The sequence below is a fragment of the Columba livia genome, chromosome 20 (genome assembly GCF_036013475.1).
Source record: "Columba livia isolate bColLiv1 breed racing homer chromosome 20, bColLiv1.pat.W.v2, whole genome shotgun sequence".
NCBI classification, from domain to species: Eukaryota; Metazoa; Chordata; class Aves; order Columbiformes; family Columbidae; genus Columba; species Columba livia.
In genome coordinates, this window is record NC_088621.1 from 8,369,153 (window position 1) to 8,392,445 (window position 23,293).

Consider the following 23,293-nt stretch of genomic DNA (forward strand, 5'->3'; position numbering starts at 1 on the left):
TTTGTTTTCTAAGCTGCTTGTTGGTGCCAGTATCCAAATCTCTCCTGTCTGATCTTATCACAACTTGTACCCTGCCAGGCGCAGGATTAGAGCTGGCTGGGCTGAGATGGTAAGTTATTAATGTGGGTATTTGGAGACATATGCTGAAATTCCTGATCTTCCACTGACTCTCTCTGTGACCTGCAGCAGTAAGTTAAGCCTCAATCCACAAAGAGGGTATTCAGGGACCTAAAACTATTTAATTCCCATTGACTGGTTTTCCAAAGGAAATAAATGGCCCTGTGATTTTGGGCCTTTAGCCCTTCTATGTAGCCGTGCTCATCTGTAAAATGGAAGTAAAGCCACATCCTGTTTCATCTGTGTGTCCTAATGCTAAATACTTAAAGACATAAATGGATCGGGCACCACAGGAGCCAAGGCGGCTGCGTCACGCTTGGAAAAAGCCAACAAGATGCTGCAAAGGTGATGTGGGTTCATGGAGAAGTTGGCACATCTCCCTCCGGTCAGACCTAGATCAAGGAAGCCATCTTCTGGACAACAAATAGAACAGTGTCCAGCTGCTATGCACCATAAACCATCTCAGTGCTTGCGCTATTCGTTCATTTACTTTGGAAACAGTAGCAGAGTCAGGTTCTCATCTTCCAGGCCTCTGTGGCCCTTCAACTTCATGAGGCCAAACCGCCCCCCGCAGTGTGTTCCCGGGGTACAGCCCCCCCTTCCCTGCCCCTCACCCTCCTCGTCTCCATCCCCTCCAAGTCACCTGCCAAGCAGATAAATCTTGCATCTCCCCCTGTTCTCCCCAAATCATTTGTAGGACAGATAAGCCACGTCTTTAGTCTCTTCTCAATCATCCATACTGAAGAAGAGAGCATCTGCATCACACTTCCCCTGTCCTTTGTCCAGGACAGTCTCACTGCTATCACTCGGCTGCACGTAGATGTATTTGTTTCTTGTTCTCTCCTGTTTTTCCCTCCCATGCCTATAGCTTCCCTGCATGTCTTACTCCCCTTCCTAACACAGAGGCGTCGCAGCATTTCCCCTTCCCAGCTCTTCATCTCCATTCCAGACAACTCTCCATCTCCGTCCCCTGCAGAAGGACCAGTCTCCTCCTAACTCAAGTCACCACCAGCTGCGCATCCTCCTCCCTGTCCTGAGCCCGTGTCCATGCATCACAAAGAACACTCTCCTGCTATCACTGCCCTGCCAACCACTCCACACAAGTTGCAGCCTTTGAAATCAATGAAGACCCTTCATTCTCCTGCAGGATGGGAACTGACGCCTGCATGGGAATAAAGAGTGGGGAAGAAGGGCCTGCAGGAATTTCCTTTCTAAGCCCCTGTGAGGAGAGGTGGAAAGGGGCCTCAGAAGGAGGAATTTGAGATGGTCAGCATTCCCGCCCCCCCCCCACCCCAATTCTAAAACCTGCCCCCCATTCCCCATCCTATTTTACAAGTCATGTAACTAGGTCACTCCTTATCAATGAAATTTAGGACAGAAAATCCAGACCAACACTTGAAAAAACCAAACACCCAAAGTGTATGGTTTTATTATGAGGCAAAAATGACCTGAAAAACCTGGACTAAACAAATGCCTGGAGTGAAAATGATGGAATGAATTAAAGGATATAATTATGGCTGGGAAAGGAAGGAAGGAGGTCGCTCAGTAGGATGAAAGATGGATTTGAGAAACAAGAAATGAAAGGAGGTGTCAGCTTGAATCAGCCAGGCTGAAAACAGCTACCGATTTTGACTGACATATTGAGACTTTCCGATTGCAAACTCTTTCTCTAATAAGCCACAAATTCACCTCTACTCTTTTACTTTGATCATAATGCAGCTGTTTTATAATGGACAGATTTAATGATGTTCGGGTGCTTATTGGTTCTATCGCACACGATACTCGAATCAGTCTCCCCCTTCAGAAAGCTCGGGTTAATGGCAAAGTTTATTAAACTGCATGCAGTCATTCAGAAAAGATCAATAGAGACATGATTACAGAGCAACCAGAGGATTAAACATGAGATTTATCACAAAATTAAACTGAATTAAATGTTCTCTGATAGCACTTGAAATGCTGTCGATACTCTTAACTGATAATCTATGCTTTCTGTGTTTACTTAACAGGCAGCAGGGATGTCTGACTCAAGAAAATGACTGTAATGTAAAAACATCAGCTGCAAAGATTTGCTGAGAGCATTAAACCTCACCTAGAAAACCATTATTTCTTCCTGTTAGGAGACCAAAAGCATTTTGCCTCTTTGCCCATTTCCTGTGTAAGGGTCACATACCACACCGCTGCAGCCTCCTCAGACCATTATAGGATGCACAGGACTCTCAAACACACTACACAGGGTTTCAACAAAATATTGTATGGTTTTCTCTCATGACACTTTTACCTTTTTTTCCCCTCCTTTCTCGCATTCTCAACGGTCTTAATGAAAGTTATTCCACACCCTGAGAATTCGCCAGCCTTCCTGCTTTTCCTCCAGCTTAGCCCATCTGCCTCCTAATTTCATATCCCCAGACCTCTCCTTAATTAGGCTGGCATGGCACTGGGCAAACTTCTGTGGTGTGCTATAAGAAAAGAATAATAAGTTCCAAGCATAAAAAACCAGGAGCACCAACAACATAGCACCACTGGCCTAAGAAAAGGAAAACCAAGGAAAAGAAAATAAGGCAGTGAGAAACAGAATCTAAATTCAGATGCTGTTCTTCTGGGACGAGATCCATCCCTGCGACAGAGCTGGAATTTCCCAAACCCCGCTGCGGCCTGAGATGTGTTATCAGAATCGCGCACAGATTATTGCCATCTGCACCACAATCATGTGGTTGGCCTGGTTTTGAGGACCAAAACCTCAACTCCCAGCAGGAGAGAAGGGGGAGGGAGGGGAGCAGCAGCAGCTCAGGAGTCCACAAAAGGCCAGATGCAATGTAATAATCAATCACAACCTCAACTTTGATACATTTGGAACGTCTTCATGTTTCTGTGGCTTTCTGAAATGGTCATATCAAGTCAGCTGAAGATCTCCTTTTAAGAATTAATTTTTGTGTTCAAGCAGGCCAAGGAACATCAGCCTCCACGATGCTTTTTTTCATCCTATTTTTCAGATAAGGGCTGGATCCCACCATCCTCTCCACCAAAAGCTTAATAAACCTCGATAAAACACCTCAAAGGAAACGTGACCATCCAACAGCAAATAAACCACCCAAAACAAAAAACACACCGAAAAATCCCTCATCGACTCTCATGAATTGCATTTTGACTGACTTAGAGGGGCTTAGCTGATTTCTAAACAGGCTCAGCTATCCCCAGTGTACTTTGCAAAATTCAATCCAGTAATCCAATCCCAGATGCATTATGTGAAATCTTATTTCTCCAAGCTCCAGAAAAGAACAAGCAAAGGGAAGTCTTTAGGAACACTAATTTGCCAATAAACACTGACTGAGCCAATTTTACTTTTGCACTTTTTGAGTGGAGAATAAAAGGGGCAGGGGGAAAAACAAGCTGCTGAGTCCTCATTAAAACTTCACTTGTGGATAGAAAAGATACCACGGAACACGTACCCTAAAATTAGCTCAGCATGTGCTGCCCCAATAAACAAATCCCCAGAAACTAGATTAGAGCTGTTCCCAATAGGTTTCCACTGCAGAAATCACTACCAGTTCTGTCCAGAAAAGGAAAATCTCTGTAACATCTGATAAATGGACCCAAACAGCTAAATGAATAGCAGGGCGACAGCACAGCATGTTGCAGCAGCAACAAATGCAGCTATAGTCAATACACGCAGTGGCTGTTAAATTTTACATCAATACCATCACGCAATTAAGTCACTGAAGGCCTGAGCAGAGCGGTAAAGCGCTCGGCGTTATGTGAGCTCTGAGACAGCGAGGGAAGCGAAGATTCGCCACGGTCCTTCAGCATTAGGAGAAAGCCCGTGTTTATAGCTTCCTTGATGTGCTTTCTGGGATGCTCCGCAAATGACACAGATGGCATTAGCAATACATGAGCGCTGACAATCGCTCGGCTCCGCGGCTGTGACGCTAACCCAGAACGGCAGCTGGTCTGTCAGGAGGGCACGGCCCAGGTTAGCAGCTGCACGTGACATTAAACATCCCACTCTGACAACATCCTTCTGGACTGACACCATCCTGCAGGACCCCAATTCACCTCCATTCGAGCAGGCTGCTGGCCTGCCTTATGGGCTCTGCTCTTGCAAGGAGACACATTGCCCTTAAAAACATGGATTTCTGGTTTCTTGATGCTTACATAGAGAAAAAGGGTAGCAAAGCGCTTGTGAATGAAGTTGCATGTCTCAATGTGCTACCTAAAAGGCAGGCTGAGACCAAGCAGCAAACAGGCAAACACAGCATCAAATTTAAAAACGTGATTTACCAGGTTGTTGTTTCCCTGCAACTGCTGTTCTCTCATAAACAAAGGCTTACGTTCTTGCTTACGTGAACAAACAGCATGTCGGTGCTGCTATCAAAGTGGCCGAGAGGCATCTTCTGTGTGCGTGATGGGCCAAAGCAGTTCACATTTCTGCCCTGGGCAGAAGGAACCTGCCCCAGATAGCACTAAACTGCAGCTGGGCAAGGTGCAGGAAAGCATGTGGTCTCCAATGGGAGCCCCATCCCTGCCAGAATGCACCTCCTGTCCTGCCCCAGCATGAAGAGATGCTGGATTTGCCTTTTCCCCACATCCCATGGTCATTAGGCATGGAGATCCAGGGCAACAGCAGACGACACCTCGAGACTTGGAGCTGGAAGGGTTTTCTTACCAAAATAATCACTTCCCTCAAAAAGCTGTTCCTGCGTGCTCTGTATTTTATTAATTTAATGGTCAGGATAATAAATTTGTCGGTAATGACAAAGAAATTCCCTAGAAACTGAAGTGCTCAAGTGTCATTGAAGCTACATCTATTTAGCAAGTAGATGAATGCCTTTCACTGAGAACTGTCGTGTGATTAAGCATCTGTCACTGTGTCACACAACGGCTGCTCCTACTCCAGTAGCGCAGGTACCTTCACAGCTCCTTTTTATATGGATGTAACGATGATTTTGATGTGAAGGGAGATCAGCAACTGAAAACCCAATTCATGAACTGACATATAAGCAGTGGGTCATTCCCACAAGCCTTCTACTCCTGTTGACTTCTCCAAGTTTGAATTTTATAATCAGATTCACTTAAATTTTACAAACAAAAGAGAGCAGACTTCTCTGACTCACTGAAGTTGAGTTGAATGGACTCAGATGTTCATCATAGGGTGCAAGCTTTTTTGAGAGGCTCTTTTATTTGATTTTGGGGGTATATTTAAGTTTTTACAAGGACTGAGATGCTGAATCCATGTTAGTAGCTTGAATTCTTCAAAATTCAGGGTGACATACCAGTCAGTTGCTCTGTTTCTGGTAGTTTTAGCCTCCTAAGTGAGTATCACACCCTGCTCAACAGTCACCAAAACTAGAGGAAGATTTCCAGGGAAGAAAAAGAAAGGAAGGAAATGGTCAGTGGGACACACATTCAACTTGGAGACACACAAATCTGGTTATTCTTATATACACCAGCTGAGAATCTGTTCTAATGAAAGGAAATATTTCTGCACAGAAGAAAATGAAGCATGAGATGTTCAAGCTAAGGCCAAGCAAGTGTCAACAGAATATTAGCTGCTGAGGCTAACGCATATGGGGGCTGCAGGGCACAAATGCATCACCTAAGGGACAACAAGCAATAACTTCTTCCTAACTAAATGACTGCAGTAAGCCCATACCCTGCTTGCAGCTTGTTAGAAAAAGCCTAGAGCTGTTTAAGACAAGATGATCAGAAATTCTTTCACTGTGGATTCTAAATGTTTAGACCAGTATGTTTGAAAGTCTGGTCTGCTGAAAACCATCATAAAATGGGAAAGTTTCTGAGCAAGGTGGAAGAGCAGTGGGGGAGGACGTGTGGGAGGGGAAGCCCTTCTCAGCATGAGCACACACAGCACCATTGGGGAGGCAACTTTATGTGCTCTTAGTAGTAGATTAATGAATGTAATTACCTAACATTGTGGCAATGAATGCTGCAAAACTGTAATTTATAGCACGCTGTAAAGTTCTAATGTGTTTTTATGTCCATAAGCTGCTTAACCATAATCTAATGCATTTGTACATGAACACCCTCCTAAGTGGTTCTCAGCTTGGCGACGAGCACAAGTCCCCCTTGCCTGGGTGCTTCTGCTTTATGTCTTGATAAACCAACCTTTCACACGGGGCATCTGAGGAGAAGCAGCTGCTAATGATATGAACTATTTTAAGTCCAGTGGCAAGAATTTCTTTCCCTACTTGATGAAAAAAAGGTCCCGGCTGGGCAAAGGTGCAGCACAGATTTAAAAACAGCACAACTCTTGCGGGGCAGAAGCGGAGCAGTGTAGGTGTCCCTGGGGAATGAAGGGATGAAATCCAGACACTTGGCCAGGTGGAGAGCCTGGACTCACCCCCACTTCTTGCTCCCACATCTTGGGCTCCCAGGCACCTTCTTTCCTTGGCCAAGGTGAACATGTCCATCTCCTCTACAGCCAGGACACCAAGCGATGACACTATACATCTACAGCATCATGCCACTTCCAGAGAGCACTCCCAGCGAGCTCCCTCCAACAAAACACTTCACCTGCTCCCGGTTTTCAGCTGCTACACTCTTCTGTTTGCTGCTGGTGAGACGCTACGGTCACTCGATACCTTCTCTGTTAGAGAGGAGAGATGTGGTCGAGGCTCCTGAAGTACATGCCTATTGTTGCCACTAACTCATTTAGGCAAACCATTTAACTTCTTTATGCCCTTGCTTAACCATCTGTAAAATGGGACTAATAATAAACCTCAGAGGGATTTCATAAGGCTTAATTAAATGGTTTGTAAAGTGCTTTGAGATCCTCAGGAGAAATGTGCTGTGCAAGTGCAAATTATTATTATTGTTACAGTGCTTTCTACTTTCAACACAGTTAAATATTAATGATCCAGTCCTTCTAATGCCCAGTGATACAACTTTCCTGAATAGTAATTTTCTCAGCTAAAAAGACACAGGAACTAGTGGCAGGACATCAAAATTTTTCCTTTCTTGCTTGTTCATAAGTAGTCAAAACAGCAGATAAAATATTGTAGTATGTATTAAACTGAGGATGTGGATCCCAAATGCATGTGGTCTATAGGCAGTCAGTTCAGAGCCAAAACATCATGCCAATTACAATCACCAAATCACACAACGTTCACATTACACAGGACCAGAAACCCATTCAGGAAAAGTCAGTATCATAGCTAATGTATAATGAATGCTTTTCCTACTTAAAAATGTACCAATGTGTGGAGATCACAGCACGAGTGACATGATTGATATTCAAGTAAAAGCTCCGTCTTGTCCGAAAGAACATCAGCGTCCTGTTAGCAAGACTGCTGTGGCTCTGGGGGTTCTGGGGGAAGCACATCTCGGATTTTAAATAAGATGTGTCTATTGTGATCCAGCAAAAATGATCTGTAAATCGCCTGCAGGCAAAAAACCCACAAACAGCCCCGATTCCTCCTCTTTTGTCAGCCTCGTCCAGGCCAACCTAAAAGGAAGGAAAATGAAACAACTAGACTTATGGCTTCAGGTCATAGGAGCCGAGTGACCGCGTCCTGGTTTGCCAGGTCAGAAAGCGCAGCCAGAGCTACTGCAAGTTCTTTCCCCAACAATGAATTCCTGCCTCTCTCCAACACACTAGAATCTGTTAAAACAGAACCCCAAATCACCACTGACAAGTATTTTCTTAATACTTATGAGGACTTAGTTAAAATATATAATCATACACTAGAAGCCCAAACAAATATTAAAACCAAAACAAACAGCAAAAACCGCCAAGCTTGAAGGTATTAAAGTTAGCGATGCAACCCCAGTTGGTCTCCGTTTCACAACTGTGGTATGGTGCAATTTTTAATCATATGGTGGACGACGATTTTTCTATTTGATCTTCAATAATAATAAATAGTATATAACTAAGATATGCAGAGTATTGATAATGAAGAGCAAACGTATTTTTACAATCCTTAGGCACTACAAAGTGAGCCTGTCTAAAGAAAAAAGATTATTAAAAAGCACTTCTAATTGACTTGCTATATTACAGGTCCAAAAAGTGATTTAAAAAAGCAAAGGGAAAAAAAAAAAACAAAGGAAAAAACATCACAAACAAAAACTGTCATCACCAAACGAAAAAATGCCCTTTGCACTGATGCACAAGCTATCCCAGCAGTAAGAATACACCAGAAAGAAATGTAGCAAATAGAGATGTGTGAAGTTTGCATGCTCAGAATTACGAAGTCTTGATTTCATCTAACACAAATTCATCTAACGACTCCATGCACTAGAAGTCAACACACCTAAGACATAGACAGCTTTAATAATAACTATGCCATTTTTTCATTTTCTAGACCTGGGATGGATGCTCATGTCCTGCTCCTCCTGCAGTCGATTAAGGGACAGGACCAGTTCAGAGGGACCTTTCCGGGCCAGGGAGCTGCCTGAGACACCAACCTCCACCTTCCCAAAAGTCCAGCACCTTGCTTCGGTGGGATCTGAATCACGAATCCCTCTACCTAAGGGTCTCAACCTGTTTTCCAATGAGTTAATTCTCATATAGCTTGTGGAGACGGCAACAACTATTCCAAAGTTGCTAAACAAAGTACAGAGATAAAGTAACTTCCCCAAATACCATTCAAAGGTAGGGAGAGCACCAGGACTGAACTCCTGCCAGCTGTGCTCCCCCCTCCTTCTCCATCATCATCGACTGAAAAATATTCTCGCTTGCTTTGTTGGTGTGGGTTATTTTTCCTATACCTCACTCATCCCATCAGGCTGTATATTCCCTCTTCATGCAGCGATGCTTCACACTGTTCATCCAGTCCATCTGGAATTGCAGACTTCATATATACAAAAAAACAGTGGTCAGAGCCTAAATACCCTTCAACACAGGATCAGTTAACCGTCAATACTTACACCATGCTACTCTTCCAGAAGACCCCCCCTTGAGGAACTATTTTCCCAGCTTCATGCAAACAATCTCAAGGTGACCTGTGTACGTGTTCGATGCTTTCAAACCCAGCCAGAATTGCCGCTACGGCAGCACGAGATCCATTAGAAGATGTTCGCTGGCTCTAAAGCAGAACAGGAACCTGCCCCTGTGGGTAACCTGTGAAAACACACTAGCCTGAACACACAAACGGGCAACTCCAGACCCTCTGATCGCAATTGTGCCATCACTTCCCAGCAAATGAAAAGAACTGGGAGTTACTGTGGGGTCACAGGAGTTGCTGTCACCAGGAACGATGCTGCTCCAGACTTAAGACCAGCAGCAAGTCCCCCACTCTTTATAAACCTTCTCAACTACAGCACATTCCACACAGGTCATCTTTATGCCACAGATTCGAAAAAGAAGATTTGTGACAATTTTATGTTAGCAATAATTCTAAACCCATCAACGTCAACATAAGAATTTCTATATATTTCAATATTTAATTTATTTAGCCTTCTAGTGTTCTTAAATTAGGGAGACAGTTTATTGCTCTGGTTGACATTTTTATGACAACTGACACTTGGCTTCATTTTTTAACTGGTATTTCAGCACCTGAAAAGCTAATTAGTGCCTGTGCCCACACTAGAAATGCAGGTGCAAAAACACAGACAAGAGCTATGCACATGGTTTGCCGAGGTGGAAGGATGAATATCCTTTTCAGAACTTGCACACATGCACTATATCTCTGTCATTAAAATAAATATCTAAGATCTTAATCTTTTCCTACTGTTCCACAATTAAAACCTGCATCTGTGACCAAACACTATAATCACCAAATCTTCAGGTGTTTTTCCTAAACAAAGATTAAAGTATCACTTTACTACACAGACTGACTGCCTGTTATTATATTAATACACTCTGTCTTTCCTTCCACTGGTTTTAAACTGTAAAGGACAGAGAAGTGCTCTGGCAGCCTTGAGCTCCATCCCTTTTGCCTTCACCAGCTGATTATTTTCAGAATGGGAACGTTGGCCTCAGTCGGTACCTGCAAACAGCCTGACTGCCCGTAATGATGATATACCTGCGTGCCCGGACCAGGCCACCTGTTCCCAGCCTCCCAGGAAGCTTTACAGACAGATAAAAAGCTTCCAATATTTCCTTCACATAAATTCTAAGCCATCCATCAAGTTGTTTACATCACACTGAGATATATGCACCTTTATCATCAGAAGAGCTGTCTAAAGAAATGGGATGAACACGCAGACATCATCAATCTCTCCTTTTAAAAAGGCTTCCTAGATTGCATTATTTTTGTTGTTAACAGGCAACCCACTCTCCAGCATCGCAGGAGCGGCCATTAGGGGACACAGTGCGACAGGGGAAGGGCAGGAGGTTCTGAAAACACAACCGAAGCGGGGATCAGGTCTGCAGCCGTGGCATTTCGCTTGCCCGAAAAGCTGCTGTTCCACGAGCGCTCAAGGCCAGGCAGCGTCAGCCAACGTTTGGAACTACTGACAAATCTCCCAGCCTGGCCTGCATTTTGTTTTCTACGAACACAGCCAGGCCGTTGCAGTCTCCCAGTATTGAACATTCTTCTGCTGAGTAAACACCGTGTGTCACACATGAAAATGCGCTTGGGTTCTGAAGGCAAATACCCCGCAAAATACCTGAGCAGCGCTTGTCCTCGCCCCTGGAAGATATCACATCTCTTTTAAACCATAAAGTATTGGCTGATGTGCTATGGTTATACTTGGTTATCCTTAAGAGTTATGACTAATGGCTACACTGATTTGGCAGCTTTTCTGTATCCCCTCAATAAATGAAGCAGAACGTGGCAGAGGAAGCGGGGACAAGGTAACGGGCAGTGTCACAGAAAGCTGTCCAAAAACAGCGGCAAGGGCAAGAAAGTTTCTGTCTGTGGAGACAAAAACACAAAAAGAATCTATGGTTAAGGTGGGAAAAAAGAATTCTCCCATCGGTGAGCCAGGGTACTTAGACAAATATCCAAAACGGGCCTGCTGTGTATTTGCTTTGAAAACTGCTTTCCTGTTTGTCCGTTACAATAAATAAGGAAAACCAGAGGCTGCTGTTGTAAACGTTTCTTGAGATATAAATTCTCTCACAGATTAATAATTTCCCTTTTTACTCACAGTATTTAAACAAATAAACCACTTGAGAAAACGCAGGTCATGCAAAAATAACAGCAGATTTTAAATAAAGTCCGTATCTCAACAAGAACTACAGAGATAATTAAACAAAAGCAGATTAGAACTGGTCTGGGAAGTGGCAAAATGCATCACTAGAGAGGCGCGCGGAACTGCAAAGACAACCAGAACTCAATCCGCTGTCTCCTTGTGCTGCCCCTTTGCTGAGACCCATCCCCAGCTGTGACCATGGGAGCTGCATCTGCCTCGTTTTCCCACCCAGGACCCTCCAACAAACAGCTGCAGATCCCAAACCTCACACTCCGCCCCAGCAGCACTGAGTTGGTTTGGCCACTATTTGGGAACAGGTGCAGTCGCTGGTCTTGCAAGTTTGAAGTATAATAAATGACTTTTGGGCTTACTAAAAAAAATGCATAAGATAATTATTTTTCCTACATATAAAACTATAGCATGCATTTGCTATTGCAGTAGGAATGTTTTCAGCCATGACAAGCTGAAGAGACAAGAAGGAAAGGATTTCAGGGAGAAGTCATCACTTGTACAAGACCCACTGATATCAGAGGAAGGACAGAGGAGCTTCTGGGCTCTTATGTTGTCTCTGGGGCTCAGGTGGCTGAAAACTGCCTGGTTTTCCTACATGCAACAAAACAAGGGCTAAGAACCAGTAAAATGTGATGGAGAGAGGCCCCTGAATCCTGGTGGAATAGTGAAAGACATTCCCTCCACTTCCATTTTCTTTTCTTGTCAAAAACAAGCTGCCTCCAGAGCAGCAGAGAGAGTAAATCCCCCTAATATGTAACACTAACATTCAAAGCATCTTTGTTACTTTCCCAAGTCTTTTACTGGAGCCTTGATAAGCAGAAAGATAAAGGCTAAACAACAAAAAGTCAATGAAAGGCAGTTCAATGAAGAGGATAAGGCTTTATGTACTGAACACCTTTCCTTTGCTTTATCTGGTGCTCTGTTCCGCGGCTGCGGGTTGGTCCCATTTACCTCTGTGCATCTGCAACACAGAACGCGGGACATGGAGCAAAGTAACAATTTCTATTGGTGGTAAACCAGAAGATCACCAATTGTCACACTCTACAGTCTGTATGGAAACCAGCTGGAAGAGCTGCTGCTGCAATGGGCATTCCAGCCTGGGGAAAACAAACTTTAATCAGATGGAACAAAGTACTCACCTCTGATAACCACAGCTGTGGAAATACAAGCCTCAACTTTCGCATTTGTAGTCAAATATGAAAAATTCAGTTTCTCTATACACCGTTCAGGTTGGTTTATCAAACTCTGATAACAGCCACATATTTCATGAAGTCCCTCTGTCTCACAGCTCTGTGTTGTCATCCCACATTATAAATTGCCTCTCTTTAATCTACAGAGCTACGATATTTTTGTAGCATTGACATTTTCCTTTCAAGCATATCAGTTCTTCCTTCGTTTCAAATAAGAGGCGCTCATTTTATCTGCCCTTTACGTGTTTTAAAAGATTCAAACTGGATTTAAAAAAAAAGAAAAAGAAAACAAACCCAACCCCCACTTTCCTTTCTAGATTTATGTGTTTTCCTGATGTGCTTTCTACACTGTAACCAATCAGATAAGCTCCTTAGTTCCCTCCGGTGAGGGATTATTGAGTTTTTATTTACATTTCTCCTTGTTTAGCCTCCCAAGCACCAATACACTGGTACCAATGTCTCTGCTTCAGCTCCCATTAAGGCAAGAAAAAGCCCACAAAAGTGATGAGCCTTGGAGAACTGAGACAGCTCCTAAACCTTCTCCTCTGCTCTGAAAACACGGGCCCCGGGTTTGTGGGTACAGATCTCTGCTCCCCAGTGGGTTCTGACAGTCTGAAAATCGCTCACTTGCCAACATCCGATAGACAGGAAGGACCTGAGGAGAAACAGCACTGAGCAGTGATGGCCCAAGACAAGTTAAAGACTGACAAAGCCCATTACCTTCATTTTTTGAGACAGTCCCAAGGTTTGTACGCAGCATCCCGAGCCACACTTACTGAACTTTCTTCCCCTCCCAGGGCGCTTTTATACTAATGATCGGTGTTAAATTAACACGCTTTGGGTTCCTTTACGTGGAAGGCTCCAACCTCTGTATTTAAAGCCAAGCTTAATATATTTATCTATTTTAATTGGTACAGAATGGTTCTCAAAAACACTGCCTCCCAACAAGCTCACTGTGAAAAGTTCCAAGATATTGGGAGTGTTAATAGAATAATGATTTCCCTTCCAAATAATGGCCAGTCCTTTTGCCACAAATTTACCTTTGCAGGAGGGCGGAGAGTCAATTGCTGAAGCAGCTCCTGGCATCAAATAAACCCTGATTATACCCAGGAACAGCCCAAATTGCCATCAAGCAATCTGCACTGATCCCCAACCAGAACATGCTGAGATTTTCCGTACCTGAAGGGCACATTCCATCAATATGAAGCCTAATTAATTCAACTGGTAATGCTGATTTATCTTCTGGGGTTTTATGCCTGGTACAAGTTACCTATGGCTGAGTTGGGATTTTTTCCCAAGGTCAGACAAGAAAACAGAGCAACGTGTAAAGAGCAGAACTGGCCAGGAGATGGAAACTATTCGTTTTCCCTGCACAGAGGAAACAGAAAACACTTATATACCATAGCTACCTGCAATTAAAGGTCGTCACAAATCTCCTCTTGTGTACTCCAGGTGGAAAACACATGAATTCAAGCTTAAATATAGAACATGCCCTCCAAAAGCAAGATACCCAATGCATGCACACATCGACAGTAAAAGCTGCGTGTCAGCCCTGTCACTTAATTTGTGCTGCCACAAAAACCTGTGCTGCTCTGCCTCCTTAGAGCTGAGACCAGATTATTAATAACAGCTTGCTTGCACCCTGCACAGGCCTATTCTCTTCATGCCCCCTCTAATCTTTCATGTTCTTCATCGAGCTGCGTTCTATGTATGGTGATATTGTGTCACACTGATCATCACAGCATCACTGAGGTCAGCTCGCCACTGACAGGTTCCCCAAAGAAAGTCAAGAACCATCCAACCAGATTTTTTACCTGTCACCTGTGCAGTTCCATAAAGAATGGGATAACACTGCAGAGCTTCATCCTTGGGATTCATCACCACAAGACAAGACTCCTGACTCAGCTGCTGCCTGTTATGACCTAGAACTGACTAAGACAAATATAACATTTTCAGGAACCTAACACCTGCTAAATTCATTCCAGACACCTTACAAGGTAGACAGAAAACATCCCCTAATGCTAATGTCTGCTGCTACGACAAGTCACTCGATTCCTCTAAATACAGTATGCTTTAAGTGGCTATTAACATCTGTGAAGAGAGATTAAGGAGATATTGCACTGTAAGCAAAAAAATCCATCTCCTTTCCCATATAAGGAATCGTACTATACATTTCAAAGAATTAGTTTACCATATAAGACAGCCAATCAACTATAAACAAAGTTGTTTATATAACCCAGGCTGGACTGAGAGGAGAACCCTCTGTTCTGAATCTTTCCATCATATACACGCAAGATTAAAGCAAGGCTTTCTGTGGCCTCGGGGCAGATAGAAACACGCTGCTCTCTGGCCTTGCCCTTATACAAACTCTGCATTTATAGTAATAATAAAAAAAAAGCCTCTGAGTTTTACACACCTCCTGAATTCAGGCTCCTTAGGTGATGCCCACACTGGCTATACAGTCACCCTGGTCCCCACACACCTGTGGGTGTTTGAGAACTGGATGGACAATATGTAATTTCAGCCCTTTGCCAAGAAAGGATTACGCGTAAGCGGGTATGAAACAAGGGAACTATGACCATTCAGGGCAATTTGACATTACGCCCGTTTCTATTTCTGGTATTTGTTTTCATCCTACAGAGATATTAAGGCAATCTTGTTCCAAAGCAGAACTGTGTGTTTAAGACCAGGAAAAAAAATCCATTCCTCCTGACACTGAAGATCTCAGTACACAGTACAAAGTTATGGCAATTTCTGAATGTCTTTAACTTGGATTCTAGCCCAAACATTGACCTATCAGGACAGATTAACTCTGGTTTGAAGTATTGGATCATCCAGAAAAAGAGGGCAGGAATGCAAACTATTATTAGTAAAAACATGCAAAATATCTCTTATTTGTTCAATTGCATAAGAATTGCCTTTTCTTGAAAATCCAAGACTAGAAGTCCCAGTTAATGGATCCCAATACCCTGGATGACTGAACCAGAATCTACCCGAAAATCATTCAGATACTGCCAGTAGTTATTATTATGTAGGAAAGCCCGAGATGTACATATTTGGTGTTTACAGCAGCCAACAAGTAGAGGAGAGACAGCACAAAGAGGGCAGAGGGAATGGCTGGATGCACATGTTAGTTTGTATTCAGGCACATCAGCTCTCTGCACAACAGAAGGAACCGAGTTTTGCAGAGCAATGTGAATGACAAAAGGTGTCGGGTTGGTCTCCAGTGGCCACAAAGGCCCAGAAATTCAAAGGTGTGAACGTGACCCTGTCATCAACAGCTATTAAGCAGACAAATGTAGCTAAAGGCTTACCATAACACAGACAACCTACGCAGTCCCCTGGCAACAGCAGCTGAACTCTTTTTAAATAACCTTTAACTAAAGATTTAGAAAAATCTACTGGTACATTACATTTTGCAATGCTTTAAGTAGGGCTTTTCCTTCAAGTGACACTTCTTGCCTATCCCTTTAGTTGTGAAGAGTCTTTACAAGCAAGCACAACTGCTTTGAGACCAGCTGGAACTGCTGCAGTTACACCACTCACTATGGTCTGAACATACGATCTTAAAGACAAAATCAAAACACGACGTAGGGCTTTCCTTCTGTAACCTCCATGCAGCCATTGAAACCGAACCCTGTTAGATGGGACAAGTCAGCGCACAGACTTGTTCAGCAATGGTCAAAAGGGAATCCAGCATTAGCAATCGAAAGGATTTTCATGCCAGTTCAAAAGAAAGCTTAATCCTGGTATAGCGCTCTGCTTTCCTTCATTCCTCAACACAACATACTGATTTGGGAATGCACCTGAACTCAATGTGTACCTGTGACAAAGCAGATGAACTGCAGAGCCCCTCTTTTCCCTCTGCCCTCTGCTTCCATGCAGAAAATTAACGATGGAGAGTTTCACAGCCTGCACTAAAACCACCGGCTCAAATGATAAGTGAAACACTTCTTTTGGAAGATTAACATGGAATAGACAGCAAAGGAATGCAATTACATTTTGGTTTCAATAACATTAAGCACTAAGAGGATCCTTAAGTTTAGGGAAGCTGGCAGTATCAAAACTCAGTTGATAATAAAGATGATTAAGGAAAAAACTTAACATGGAATGACTTTTCACAGAAATATGCAGTGCTCTGCAAAGAGAGAACTGAAAGCTGCTGTGACCACCTTGGGAGGCAGCAACAGGTGTCACCAACCCAGCAGTGCTGGTACAGGCAGCCAGAGCAAGGTGGGAAGGGTGGGCTCCAGGAACCGGAGAGCACAGGGGGATGTCAGGGGGGTTTGCTCAGGGAAGAGATGCCAAACAAAGAAAAAGGAGCATGAGCTGGGCGACAAGTCTGAACATTGAAGTTCTCTCTGAGGGAACAGGAAAAGTAAGAGCAAGGACAGCTAACATTTGTATGGAGGAGAAGACAAGCAGAAAATAAAGTGATTGGAGAAATAAAGCACTATGAAGAACAACATCTGATGAACACAGGGGAAGTGTAAGTCACCTCAGGAGGCTGAAAATGGCCAGGAGAGGTGAAAGAAAGGGACTGCAAAGCTCTAGGAAGCCTTAAACATCAGGAGTGGCACGCAAGAGCTTCAGGAGAAACCTTAAACACCCTAGAGCAAATAGACAGGGCAGGCTAAAGAAGCCCTGGAGCAGCACAGGATCTGGGGAGGTATAAAAGAGTCTGTAGAAGATATCAGGGAGGAAGGAAACTGAGAAATGGCACAAGTCAATGCAGAGACAGAATTGATCGACATGGAAGAACTACACTAGAAATGGTGGCCCTTGGGAACAAAGTGTGAATAGCCAACGGGCATGTGAAAGGCTAGCAGAGCATAGGGAAGGATGGGGAAAGAAGGGATTCTCAGTGGTTTCCATGTAGAGGGACCGCTGCAGCAATGACAAGAAGTCCATCCTAACCACCATTCACCCTCCAACAGTGATCTCTGCCAGCTGCTTTCCAAAGGAGGAATTAAAGTTACTTTAAGCAGTTTTGCCAGGTAATCCATAGCAGTTCACCGAAAGAGAAATGTCTTATTGACTCGCAGCTGCTGTTCGCCTTCACATACCCATGAACACCGCAGCAAGGGGATGTCTGCAGATTTTTAATAGTTAGAGCCAATATTCACGGGAGCAAAGCAGAGCAAAGCATCACTCCGTCAGACTGGCAGCGACCACACTGTGTGTCGCTGAGCGTGGAGTGCAGCTCAGTCGTCAGCAGTGCCTTATGTCTCATTTCTCCCCATCCATTTTAAACAACAAAATATTCTAAGAGAAGAAGCCTCGTCTAAAGCTAAGGACTACTATTTGTAAAGCACAGTATGCTCTCTGCAAACACGGGACATATGACTAAGTTTCAATTGTGGATTTCCTTCTGATTGAACTCCCAAGCAGAACATACACAAGGCCATCGACTGTACGCAAAGATGTTATATTATAACACAAAGTGCTAGTGGGGTTGGTCTCCGAACTTGACAAAACTTTAACTCACAGTTTCTCTCTGAGCTTCACCAGCAACCTAGAAGAGAAAACCCACTGATTTCTAAAGATGAGAATTCTCCCTCTGTTGTGCACTCATGCTCCATCTGTCACTATGGGGTCCTGACCCAGCACTGCTGCTCTGGGGCGATCAGCACCCTGCTGAGAGAAATACCAGCGAATAAAAACAGCATTGAAACTACCTGCAAAGGCCAGCAGTCAGGCAAAGGCCACAGATCCCAGTAAAAGGTCAAAAAAACAGAATGAGATTTATTAATTAGTTATGTGACTTGTCACTGAGTACAACTGTAGGCTTTAATGGACATTGACAAACTAATACTTGAGGAGACTCATTAAAAAATAAAATCAAGCCTAAGGGGTCAGCCCATCCAGTTGGAGGGGTTTCTGCTTCCTTCTGTTCATTTGCAATAGAGTCTCAGCAGGGCAAAGACAACTGCATAAGTAAAACAGTCAAAAATCCTGCATAAACATCAGCATACAGAAAAAGTTAGTCGTGTTTCATTAACCGCTTTCCTCCGTAGTGAATCCCAAAAAGCAGCACACATATTTGCTATGTGGAAGTCTCTGCTTTTTAGATTTTACCAGCCATGACATTGCTGTGACTAACACGCTCCCTTAGTACAGATTGATGTGTCAGCCCAGTGCAAAAGGATTCGCTTTTCACTGCGGTACAAAACTTTATCATCCCATTTGCCACACAGACTTTCTAAAAAGGCAAGTACCCAGTTAACACGCTTCCTAGTGCACCTTCAGCCCACTTGAAAGGAAAAAAAAATGGTATTTTTAAGCTCTACTACCTGCCAATTCTTACTCAGCAAACTACCTGCAGGTATGGCAAAATACTTCAGTCTTGCTGTCGCATCGTGACCATCCTTAAAGACTCGCTTTCTAACCCAATACATCAGAAAGTGCCCGGCTTCCAAATTCAGTTTGCTATTCCTCTCTGACAGGCCTACTAGATTTTCTGTCTTCCTAGCATTTAACCCAGTGAGATGTGAAATACTTCAAAACACCATCACTATTACTAAATTTTAAGTATATGATAACTAGAAATGTATAAAAAGTAGCTTTAAAAATCCCTCCAAGACCGAGCACTCCATTTTGGTATGCCATTTGGTGAGTATCTAAACAATCAAGCATTTAAACCTTGGCTGTAATTTCAGAACAACCACATATAAAACCTTATTTATATCTGTGTCTTTTCCCTCTTTCTCTTCCCCCACTGAGTGATCCTGGTCTATTTAGTCTTCAGAGAGGCCGTGCATGAAAGGCAGCTTTGAAAATGTGCTAGTGCAAAAAAAAGACACACATATCGTATCATTCATCCCATGAAGCCTACCAGTGTAACAGATAAAGGCACTGAAACAAACTTTTCATACAAATCACTGGATAAGATACCAGAGAGTCACATTATCACCTAAAGCACGTTCGGAAAAGCAAAGGGGCCTCATCAGGAGCGATTACTTTGCAATACGGGACCGTGTGTAAACTACTAACAACCTTTTCTTTTTAACGCTGTCTAATTTACTATGTACTACAGAAATTGCATTTGACTCGCTGCATCTGGTACATCATTAGAAGCTACACAAGCAGCTTAATACAGCTTGTCTGATTTCCAAGACCACAGACTACTTAAACTGATTTAAGTACTAGTGAGATATATCCATATAGATATATAGACCACTTGTGACTTTCTGAAGTTTAGATGACCCCCATTTCAACCATCAACAGGTAACCTCAGCATCAGAAGCACAAAACTTGCATCTTAAACTCAAAAAGTAACTTTTCAGGCAACAAACCACCTCGCCAGTTGGGCAAACAGATCTCTGGAGATCTGGTCAGCCAAACTGCCCGGGAACTGAGTGCTGAGCGGTTACTGAGAGCACGATCTGCATTTGCATCCTTCTCCTACAGAATAATGACCCTGCAGGAAGCATAAGTTGGGGAATGACCTATTAGAGAGAGAGCAGTGTAGGGGAAAGGGACCTGGGGGTCCTGGGGACAGCAGGGTGAGCCAGCACTGGGCCCTTGTGGCCAGGAAGGCCAATGGGACCTGGGGTGGATTAAAAGGGGGTGGTCAGAGAGGTTCTCCTGCCCCTCTACTCTGCCCTGGGGAGACCACACCTGGAATATTGTGTCCAGTTGTGGCCCCTCAGTTCCAGCAGGACAGGGAACTGCTGGAGAGAGTCCAGCGCAGGGCAACAAAGATGCTGAAGGGAGTGGAGCATCTCCCGTGTGAGGAAAGGCTGAGGGAGCTGGGGCTCTGGAGCTGGAGGAGACTGAGAGGTGACTCATTCATGTCTACAGATATCTAAAGTGTGAGTGTCAGGAGGATGCAGCCAGGCTCTTCTCGGTGACAACCAATGATAGGACAAGGGGTCATGGGTTCAAACTGGAACACAAAAGGTTCCACTTAAATTTGAGAAGAAACTTGTTCCCGGTGAGGGTGGCAGAGCCTGGCCCAGGCTGCCCAGGGAGGTTGTGGAGTCTCCTTCTCTGCAGCCATTCCAACCCGCCTGGACACCTTCCTGTGTAACCTCATCTGGGTGTTCCTGCTCCATGGGGGGATTGCACTGGATGAGCTTTCCAGGGCCCTTCCAATCCCTGACATTCTGAGATTCTGTGACTCTCACCCTGCGACGCTTTTTTAATGCTCTAAAGATGCTGCTCACCATGCACAGTAACGTGGTGTAAAAGCGGTTCGGTCTGTCGGGCTGAAAGAGGCACCTCCTGTAAATGTCAGTGGTTTTTTAAAGGTTAAGTGAGCATCTGGAGAAAGGCCTCCATGCTTGTGTGCTTCACCTTAGTGCAAGCTGATGAAGGATTACTGGGAAACAAAAAAAGCCTGTAAACAGATAAAAACCTCACGTTGATGTTTAACAACTGAAATTTTCCATTCCCAGAGTACAGTAGCAGATTACCAATGGCAGATTTACCATTGTTAATTATCAGATCAAAGTACTAAAGACTGTTTTCTTTCGCCTAATTAATTACCTCATCTGCAGCAGAATGTTAATTCATACACATGATCGTTTCTTAAAGCTACCGAAGCTCCTCCAAAACATTTGCCCAAAAGAATTAAGGACAACAGTGAGGACCCAGCAGCCTGGTGAACTGAACCTAGAAACAAAAGCCATAAAACCTTCTAGGAGCTCTGTGCTGTATTATAGGCTTTATTATTGATGTTATCTGAAGGGAAACAGGCTGGAAAAGCAAGCACCAAGAATAAGGAAAAGAGAGTCAGAGAGTAAAAAAGTTACACCAGTTGCACCTATTTTTTACATCTAAAGAGTAGAAGAGGGGACCAAGAAACAAGGAGGGAAGCAGAGATGGAAGCTGGATGTGAGGAACACCTTGAGAAAGAAAAAGCACAATACACAACAAAAGATGACAAGGAAACAAAATAAGCTGCAGAGAAGAAAAATCCACCAAGAGACTAGAGAAAAACAAAAGAGCAAGAGTGGAAGAGAATCAAGCGGGAGACGCTGGAACAAGAATCACCGACACATATCAGAAAACTCAGACATCTCATGCAAAAAAATCCAAGAAACACCACAAACAAAACAAACCCAAACCATAAATAGAAGGAAAAAGAAGGGTAGGCTCTTGCAGAAATATTAAAGGCAAAGGGGAGATCAGCTTTAGAGATTACCCTAACGAAATCTTAAGAGACACTATAATAAGAACATAGCGCAGGTCACCGCCAAAATGTCAATCGCTAGTCAAAGACGAGTCGCAGTGTGCAGAAGTTCAACCAAAATGATCGGCCCTTCCAGGAGCACAGCACCTTTAGTGGAACTATTACTTAGTTTGGTCCCAGGCTAATTTAATCAGAATACGAAACTACTACATATTGAATATCACCAGAACAAAACCTCCTTGGAAGATGATGGAGTGTAGGAGTGGATGGCACTGGAGATTCTCCTAGACTGGACAACACCAAAGCCTCACAGCAGCACTTGCTTTGTCTGGCTCCAAAGAGGATGAAGTTAAGACTACGACAGGGTTAACACAGTTCATTGGCATAACCATTTAACCTGCCTGGTCTGGATTTCCTCATTGAAAGGAAAATATTCTCATTCATGTTGGTAATGCGATTCAAGTGCAGTGCAGAGTGGACCAGCATGGCTTATTCTGCAGCTCCTACTTGACCCCAACTCTTTAGTAAGGTGCTTTCAGTCACCAAAGCAGCAAAATACAGGAAAAATTCTTAGTTTGCATTGCAATTAGTTCTAAATATTGTGTGGCAATTTTTGTCCTTGAAACGGTGTCAGAGCAGACGCTGCGGTAGGTTCACTGTGAATCTACACAAAAGACAACTACTTCGGGATAGATCTGCTCTCTGCAATTTCTGCTGGCTGTTATTTGTAAGACAACAATAGCAAGACATGAGTTTTGAAGAAAAAAAACACGCTGGTATAATTTGAACGAGTAAAATCAGACTATTCAGTCAGATTTTTCAGAGGGGTGTTCACATTCTTTGCATTAGGATAATATTTCGCAAATCCTCTCAAGTGCAGCAGCACACAAGGATGTGGTTTGTTTCTGTTTCAAACAGTCATCTGCAAGCAATTTCATTCAGTTAAATATCAGAATTAAATTTTAGCCATAGTAGTGCTTCTGTGCAGAGGAAATGATGTTTTAAATAGGCATGCAGATATGATCCTGCAGATTGGGGCTTACAAAAAAGTCAATAACTAAAGGGGAGAGAGGCTGGCTACACAGGCACTTATTCTTGAATTGCTATTCCCAACCAGTTCCCTGAGGAGACTGTTTTACTCCAGAATAAAAGTTCTTTATCCTGAGCTAACTAAAACCACTTCAGGAGTAGAAGCAAACTATTACGGAATAAGAAAAAAGATCATAAAAATTAGTAAGAAATACTCTGCTTCAACTTCAAAAGGTGTTTGTTTGTTTGAATTCCTATTGATTTCTCCATTTAGATGAGCCCCAATGAAGTTGTGATAATAAAAAAAAGGTATTTTTAGCTACCCCATCTTTTAGACAAGCAGCAAGTAATACAGGCACAGCAGCAAGGCTTCCTAAAGTTGGATTAACACAGCTCTACAGGATTTCTCCTGAAAAAATGTGCTCGCCATCAAAAGCAACCCCAGGCAGGTGCCCCCAAGGAAGAGTCAGTGCAAATCACACTCTGGCTTCAACTACAAAGACAGGACAAAACATAAACTATGCCTAGTTTCTAAAGCAATTATGAAGACACAGCTCGTATTATTTCTTTTTATTCTAATCTCTTCCAGGTAAACACAGGATGCACCCATTTGCCATAAAGGATCGGTGGGCAATGAGGCTGGAGGTGAGTACTTTCCATGCAGAAATTGAGATAGTTTAAGTACAGAAACATCTGCAAAAAGACAAATACTTCAGTGCCT

At 43.4% G+C, this 23,293-nt stretch overlaps 1 protein-coding gene across 6 annotated transcripts in view; it reads right to left on the reverse strand.

The window, feature by feature from the left end:
• AUTS2 (activator of transcription and developmental regulator AUTS2) overlaps nt 1-23,293 on the reverse strand; it is a 716,369-nt gene that overhangs the window by 537,746 nt on the left and 155,330 nt on the right. The window lies entirely within an intron of this gene.